Source organism: Oryctolagus cuniculus, chromosome 14 (genome assembly GCF_964237555.1).
Source record: "Oryctolagus cuniculus chromosome 14, mOryCun1.1, whole genome shotgun sequence".
NCBI classification, from domain to species: Eukaryota; Metazoa; Chordata; class Mammalia; order Lagomorpha; family Leporidae; genus Oryctolagus; species Oryctolagus cuniculus.
Genome location: NC_091445.1, coordinates 85292334 through 85301239, shown reverse-complemented (window position 1 = coordinate 85301239; position 8906 = coordinate 85292334).

Below are 8906 nucleotides of genomic sequence, written 5' to 3'. Positions count from 1 at the left end.
AGGAAAGTAAAAGGCATAGAAACCCCATTTAATGGGGAAATGTTTGATGTTATTTCAATCTGGACACACCCAAGTACAGGACATGTGAAGGACCCAAAATGGACATGCCTCACCACAACACATTAAAGTCAAACTCAAAATTATAAAAACAGAATTATAAATTTTTCAAGAGAAAATCATAAAGTAACCTGTATAGGAAAATGTTCTAACAGCAGAATTATAGGCTATGAGGAATGGAATGATATATTCTTAGTTCTGAAATAAAAGAACTGCCAGCCAAGAATAATTTACCCAGTAAAGCAGTATTTCTTTTTTTCCTTGACAGAGAGAGAGGGAGGGAGGGAGGGAGGGAGAGAGAGAGAGAGAGAGAGAGAGAGAGAGAGAGAAAGGTCTTCCTTCCGTTGGTTCACACCCCAAATGGTTGCTACCGCCTGCGTGCTGCGCCGATCCAAAGCCAGGAACCAGGTGCTTCCTCCTGGTCTCCCAAGTGGGTGCAGGGCCCAAGCACATGGGCCATCCTCCACTGCCTTCCCGGGCCACAGCAGAGAGCTGGACTGGAAGAGGAGCAACCAGGACTAGAACCCAGGGTGCCAGCGTTGCAGGCGGAGGATTAGCCTAGTGAGCTGCGGTGTCAGCCATAAAGCAGTATTTCATAAGTGAAGGAGAAAAAGCCATTTGAAGATGAGTAAAAACTGAAAGAATTCATCACCAGACCAGCCTTATAAAAGATGACTAACATTATCCTACATCCAGAAAACAGACAACTTCAGCCATGAGCACATGTGAAATTATAAAACCCACTAGAATACATAAATGGCAATACAGATAAACAGAAGAACTATTAAATAACAAATGGCTTGGATCTGTAATTTTTTATCATTATAACTCTAAATGTCAATGGACAAAATTCCCCAATTAGAATGGATGATTAAAAAAAAGACTTAAAGATATGTTGCCTACAAGAAACCCATTTCATCTGTAAAGACAGACCGAAAGTGAAAGGATGCAAATAGATACTCCATGCAATTAGGAACTAAAATCAAGCAAGAACAGCTATACTTATATCAGACAAAATAGAGTGAAAGACAAAACCTGTGGAAAGAGACAAAGATGGTTATTATATAATGACCAAAGGATTGGATCAACAAGATATGGTGATTATAAAATGCATGTGTGCTTAATTCTGTTGTATCCAGTTTCTGAAAACATTAGATCAAAATGGAATGTTAGGGTCTAAAATAATAGTGATATTAATGGGGGACTTTGATCAATGAATAAGGTCATGTAGACAACAACAACAACAAACTTCCAAGAAACATCAGAATTAAACTACCCTTTATACCAAATGGACTTAGCAGACGTGCAGAATACTCCATCTCATGTGCAGAGTACACGTGCTTTTCATCACCACATGAACATTCTCTAGACCATATCTTAGGCCACAAGACAAATGTTGATATATAGGGAAAAAATGAAATCATACGTATCTTTTCTGGCCACAATGTAAAAAGAAACCAACAATTAAAGACACTTTAGAAATTATCAAAGTCCATGAGCACGGAAAAACTTCTTCCTTAATGAAGATGGGTTATTAAAGAACTCAAAGGAAAATTAAATTCCTTGAAACAAATGAAATTGGGAACACAACATATCAAAGCTTATGTGAAACAGCAAAACACCTACATAAAGACAGTAAGATGTCAAACATCCTAACTATGCATTTCAAGGTCCCAGAAAAACAAGAAAATTAGTCAGTAGAAAGAAAAATAATAAAGAACAGAGCAGAACTAAATGAAATAGAAATTAAGAAAACAATGAAAGATGAATGAGAGTTGGTTTTCTGAAAAGATAAAATTGATAAACTGTTAGCCTAAGAGAGAATACCCTAATAAAATAGGAGATGAAAGAGATATTATAGCTGATAATAGAGAAATGCAGAGGATCATTAGGAACTACTATGAATAACTGCATGTTAACAAATTAGAAAATCTTGAAGAAATGCATACGTTTCTGGATATAAAAACTTATCAAAATTGTACAATGAAGACATAAAGAAACCTGAACAGACCAATAATGAATAATGAAACATACTCTATAATAACGTTTCCATACAAAGAAAAACTCAGAATCTATGGCTTCACTGTCAAATTCTACCAAACACTGAAAGAGGAACTAACAACAATTCTGTTCAAGCTATTCCCTCAAACTGAAAAACTCATTCTATAAGGCAGCATCATCCTGATACTAAAACCAGGCAAGGAGACAACAAAAAGTACAGACTGATATCCCTGATAAATACAGATGTAAAAATTCTAGCAAACTGAATCCAAGACACCAAAGAGATCATACATAATATACAAGGAGGATTTATGCCAGGGATTCAGGGATGGGTCAATATGGGCAAGTCAATAAATATAACATCACATCAATAGAATGAAGGATAAAAACCATATAATTATGTCAACAGATACATGATCTGAACCCTAGAAAAGGATGTCCACTCTCACTACTCTTATTCAGTGTGGTTCTGGAAACTTTAGCAATGAGGCAAAGAAATAAGTGACATAAATAGGGAAGAAAGAATTAAAATTATTCCTGTTTGCAGATAACAGAATTTTCTGTATAAGGAAACCAAAAGATTTCACTGAGAGATTATTAGAATTGAGAAAAGAATTCAGTAATGTTGCAAGATATAAAATCAACATATAAAACTCATTTTATATTCCAATAATAAACTTGCTGGGAAATTATATGGGCAATACTGTTCACAATGGCAACTAAAAAAACCTACCTTCAAATAAATTAACCAAGGATGTGAAAGATTTTTACAATGCAAATTACAAACCCTTATACAAATTGAATAGGATACACAAACAGGAAGAGACCTCTCAAATTCAGGGACTGTAAAACTTAATATAAATCCTAAAATTCCCATGGAAACATCTAAGACTCCAAATAAAAAGACTCTTGAACAGAAACAGCAAAGATGGAGGCATAATACCAGATTTTAAGACATACTACAGAGCTACTGTAGCCACAACAGCATAGTACTGGCATAAAAACAGACACATAGACCAGTGAAACAGAAGAGAAACTGAGAAATGAAACCACACAGTTAAAGGCAACTTATCTTGGACAAAGGAGGAAAAGGTATACTAAGGAGCAGAGACAGTATCTTCAATAAATGGTGCTGAGAAATCGGGATATCCTTATGCAGAAAATTGAAACAAGTTCCCTACATTTGACCCTGTAAAACAATCAATTTGAAATGGATCAAGGATCTATAAGTAAGACCTGACACTATGAAGCTAATAGAAGAAAAAATAGAGATTGGCACAGGTAACAACTTTTTGGAAAAGAACATGAAAGCACAGGCAATAAAAGCAAAAAGTAGATAAATGACACACCAAACTAAATCTTTTGCAAAGCAATGGAAACAATAAACATTGTGAGAAAATGTCAAAGTAGTATCGGACAAAATATCCAAAATATATAAGGAACTAAAGAAACTCAAATAACCAATCCAGTTAAGAAATGAACAAGGACTCTGAGCAAACATTTCTCAAAAGAACAAGTACAAATGGCCAACATAAAACAATGCTCAATATCACTAGCCATCAGAGAAAGGTAAATCAAAACAACCGTGAGACAACATTTCACTCCAGTTAGTATGGCTATTATCAAAAAGACAAAAACTTAACAGATCAACCACTCGATGCAGTTATCCTAGTATATAACCTGAGGAAATGGAATCCATACATGAAAGAGAAACCTGCAGCCATGTGTTCATTGTAGCACTATTCATACTAGCCATGGTATAGAATTAACTTAAAAGGTCCACTGATGGATACATGTATAAGAATATTTGATATATGTGTACAATGGGATATTATTCAGCCATAAAAGAGAATGAAGTCCAGATACTTGCAGCAAAATGCATGGAACGGGAGATCACAATGTTAGGTGAGATGAGCCAGACACAGAAAAGACAAACACTTTGTTCTCTTGCATATATGGAGGATAAGAGAGACTTGCATTTAAAATCTGGTTGTGAGAGGCTGGGAAGGGAGGGCGCAGATGTAGGAAGACTGGATAGCATGTACCAAAACACAGCAGGGTGAGCACAATGGGTTCTGGTGATTTGTAGCACACTGGGGTGGTTCATAGCAATGTATTCTATATAAAGAACTGGAAGAAAGGGGCTTGGGCTGGTAGGCGCCCAAGACAAGACACAAACAAATGGAAAGGCCGCTTGTCCATTGTAGTCAGTGTAAGCCAGGTATTGGTGCTGAAAAGCTGCACAGTACTCCTGAAAAAGGTGCAAATAGTTCATAATAAATGCAAATGAAAATTTTAAAAATTGAAAAATTTCTTTTCCTTTCCTTGGATCTTCATTGGAAAATGAATTTTTAAACAATTGATGCTAAAGAAGAAGAACATAACACTATTTTTGTTTTACTCTAAAGCTCATTTATGTATTTTATTTATAAATTCAAGTTCATCTATTGAATGGCTATTGTGGGCTGGATGCCTGAAGGAAATGAAAGATCTCTTTCCATCTCAGGTTCTATCTGACCTCATAGTCAGGTAAGTCTTAAAAATGCTTAGCAGCTTTTAGTTCCATCTGCATCAAATTTAAAAATTTGTTTATAATTTCTAAATTTACTTTTAATGTGAAAAATTATAGAGCTTTCAGATTGAGTTATTAGTCAATATGGATATTATTAATATACTGAGACTGTTCTAGATTATGCTTTCTTTTTATGGGTATTTATATATTTAAAATATTAAAACATTTATTAGATAGTAATACCTATCAGTTTAAAGATTTGTATCTATAAATCAAAACAGCATGATACTGGTACAAAAACAGATGGATAGACCATTGGAACAGAATAGAAACACCAGAAATCAATCCAAACATCTACAGCCAACTTATATTTGATCAAGGATTCAAAACCAATTCCTGGAGCAAGGACAGTCTATTCAATAAATGGTGCTGGGAAAACTGGATTTCCACCTGCAGAAACATGAAGCAAGACCCCTACCTTACACCTTACACAAAAATTCACTCAACATGGATTAAAGACTTAAATCTATGACCTGACACCATCAAATTATTAGAGAGCATTGGAAAAACCCTGCAAGATACAGGCACAGGCAAAGACTTCTTGGAAAAGACCCCAGAGGCACAGGCAGTCAAAGCCAAAATTAACATTTGGGATTGCATCAAATTGAGAAGTTTCTGTTCTGCAAAAGAAACAGGAAAGTGAAGAGGCAACTTAACAGATTGGGGAAAAAATATTTGCAAATTATGCAACCAATAAAGGATTAATAACCAGAGTCTACAAAGAGATCAAGAAACTCCACAACAACAAAACAACCAATCCACTTAAGAGATGGTCCAAGGACCTCAATAGACATTTTTCAAAAGAGGAAATTCAAAGGCCAGCGCCACGGCTAAATAGGCTAATCCTCTGCCTGAGGTGCTGGCACCCCAGGTTCTAGTCCCGGTCGGGACACTGGATTCTGCCCCGGTTGCCCCTCTTCCAGGCCAGCTCTCTGCTATGGCCTGGGAGTGCAGTGGAGGATGGCCCAAATGCTTGGGCCCTGCAGCCACATGGGAGACCAGGAGAAGCACCCAGCTCCTGGCTTCAGATCAGCGTGATGCGCCGGCCACGGTGGCCATTGGAGGGTGAACCCACGGCTCTCACTGCCCACAATAAATGAAATTCAAATGGCCAACAGACATACAAAAAAATGTTCAGGATCACTAGCCATCAGGGAAATGCAAATAAAAACCACAATGAGGTTTCACCTAACCCAGGTTAGAATGGCTCACATACCGAAATCAACTAACAACAGATGCTGGCGAGGATGTTGGGGGAAAGGGACACTAACCCACTGTTGGTGGGAATGCAAACTGGTAAAGACACTATGGAAGTCAGTCTGGAGATTCCTCAGAAACCTGAATATAGCCCTACCATACAACCCAGCCATCCCACTTGGAATTTACCCAAAGGAAATTACATTTGCAAATAAAAAAGCTGTCTGCACCTCAGTGTTTATTGCTGCTCAATTCAATAGCTAAACAATAGCCAAGACTTGGAATCAACCTAAATGCCCATCAACAGTAGACTGGGATATGTACTCTATAGAATACTATACAGCAATAAAAAAAAGAAATCTGGTCATTTGCAACAAAATGTACGAATCTGGAAAACACCATGCTGAGTGTCATGAGCCAGTCCCAAAGGAACAAATATCATATATTCTCCCTGATCAGTGACATCTAACTGAACACTTAAAAGGAAACCTGTTGAAGTGAAATGGACACTATGAGAAATGATGACTTGATCAGCCCTTTTCCTTACTGTCGATGAACAACTTAATACTTTATCCCTTTTGGTATTTTTTTTTTTTTGCTCTACTTAATGCTATTGGTTGAACTCTTTAACACACAATTATTCTTAGGTGTTTAAATTTGACTGAAAAGTGCTCCCTGTTAAATATAAGAGTTGGAATAAGAGAGAGAGGAGATATACAGTTTGGCACATGCTCAATCGGACTTGTCTCAAACGGTAGAGTTAAAAATATGCCAGGGAATTCCAATTCAGTCCCATCAAGGTGGCATGTACCAATGCCATCTCACTAGTCAAAGTGCTGAGTTTCAGTTCACAATTGATCATAATGAAAGGATTAAGAGTCAAAGGGATCACATAAACAAGACTAGTGTCTGCTAATACTAACTGATATAATTAAAAAGGAGAGAATGATCCAACATGGCAAGCAGGATACATAGCAGACTCATAGAATGGCAGATGTCCTAGACAGCACTCTGGCCTCAGAATCAGCCCTTAAGGCATTCAGATCTGGCTAAAAAGCCCAGGAGAGTTTCTCAGGCATGGATAGCCAAGATATTGTGGCCAAAAAAATGGCCTAAATGAAAGATCTCTGTGAGTGAGGTCCCAGTGGAAAGAACGGGCCATCAAAGGAGGAGGTACCTTTCTCTGAAGGGAGAACTTCCACTTTACTACAGCCTTGTCTAAATAAGATTGGAGTTGGTGAACTCAAGAGGCTTCCATAGCCTTGGCAGTTCATGACAAGAGTCTACGGTGATTACTGACGTCATAAATAAGAGTGTCAATTGTTAAATCAACAACTGGAGTCTGTGCACCCACTCCCCATGTAGGATCTCTGTCCTTTTGTGTTGTACTATGTGAACTGATGGTAAGACTATTACTAGAACAGTACTCTATACTTTGTGTGTCTGTGTGGGTACAAACTGTTCAAATCTTTACTTAGTAAATACTAAGTAGATCTTCTGTATATTAAGATGATTGAAAATGAATCTTGAAGAATGGGATGGGGGAGGGAGTGGGAGATGGGATGGTTGTGGGCGGGAGGGAGGTTATGGGGTGAAAAAGCCTCTATAGTCCAAGAGTTGTTACTTTGGAAATTTATATTTATTAAATAAAAGTTAAAAATAAAAAAGATTCGCATCTATAAACTAAATTTAGAAACAGTTTCACAACCATTATACTTAGTGAAATAAGCCAGTCCCAAAAAGCCAAATACCATAAGTTCTCCCTGATCTGTGGTAACTAGTAGCGTACCTAAAAGGCAAGCTATAGGAATGAAATTGGTACTTTGAGATGTGATGATTTTTAGCAGCCCTTGTCTCAAGTGTTGAGAGACAGCATTTTTTTTGTTTTGTTTTGTTTTGTTTTATACTATTTGTTGAACTCTTTACTTAGTGTAATATTAATCTTATGAGTTTAAAGGTAACTGAAAATAGATCTTTGTAAAAAATGAGAATAGGAGAAGGAGGAAGAAGGGTGGGAATATGGGCGGCAGAGATGGTAGAGTAGATAGTATCACTATGTTCTTGCATCTGTATATAGGAAATACATGAAATTTGTATACCTTAAATAAAATTTTAAAAAAGAGCCTCCCTGAAAAATCTATAATACCATTTAGTAACTTTAATTTATATATAATTAAAATCAGCTTTTAATAAAGATATATGTGAATACTTTAAAAAGTTAGGAATTAAATGGAATTAAAATATATTTTTGTGAAAAAATTTAAAAATCACATGCGTCTTCAAATTGTTTATGAAAATATATGTTATGAGAAACTATGAATGGATTTAAAAATTTTTTTCACCCAAATAAACTATTAATGACATCTTTTGTGATCTTTTTGAAGTACCCTTGTATTGCTACTGTGCAAAGCTGGGAGAGTTGGTTAGGAAATGGTTGACATTTAAAGTTCTTAAAATACTATTCCTGTTTTAATATGCATTTTACTGATTTTTCAATATATATATTTCAGGAAGGCTGACATTTTCCCTTATATTTACTTGATCAATAAGTTAGTGATGATAAGCAAAAATTTATCTGTTTCTAATTGTATTTAGTTTCTGCTTTCTGGATGTAATAATGTCTAATATACATTACCATTTTCTTTCATAAAATATTTTAAATACAACAATATTAGAATAACAAACTGTACTAGTATGTATTTTTTAGTATGTAACATACCATCAGTCTAGTCTTTTATTCAAATACATTAGCAGTAATCAGGACAAATTTTGACTTTTTAAGATTGAACTGTTACAGACTGATCCATGTTGATCTATGTTGGATGGACTGGGAATATTATAGTGCCATAAGAGATTCACCCATTTCATGTAAACCATGCTTATTGCTATCAGATATATGACAACATAGTATAGGAATGCTGGATGACAAATTCATATTCAAAACTTTTGTCCTAGTTTTCACAAAGATCACTCAAGTAACCAAAAAATAAGCTTATGATACTTTGTATCTTTTTTACCTTTTAACATTGGGATACCTTGCCTCATTTTCTTCCCACATTGGAAAATTTTCTTTTTTTCT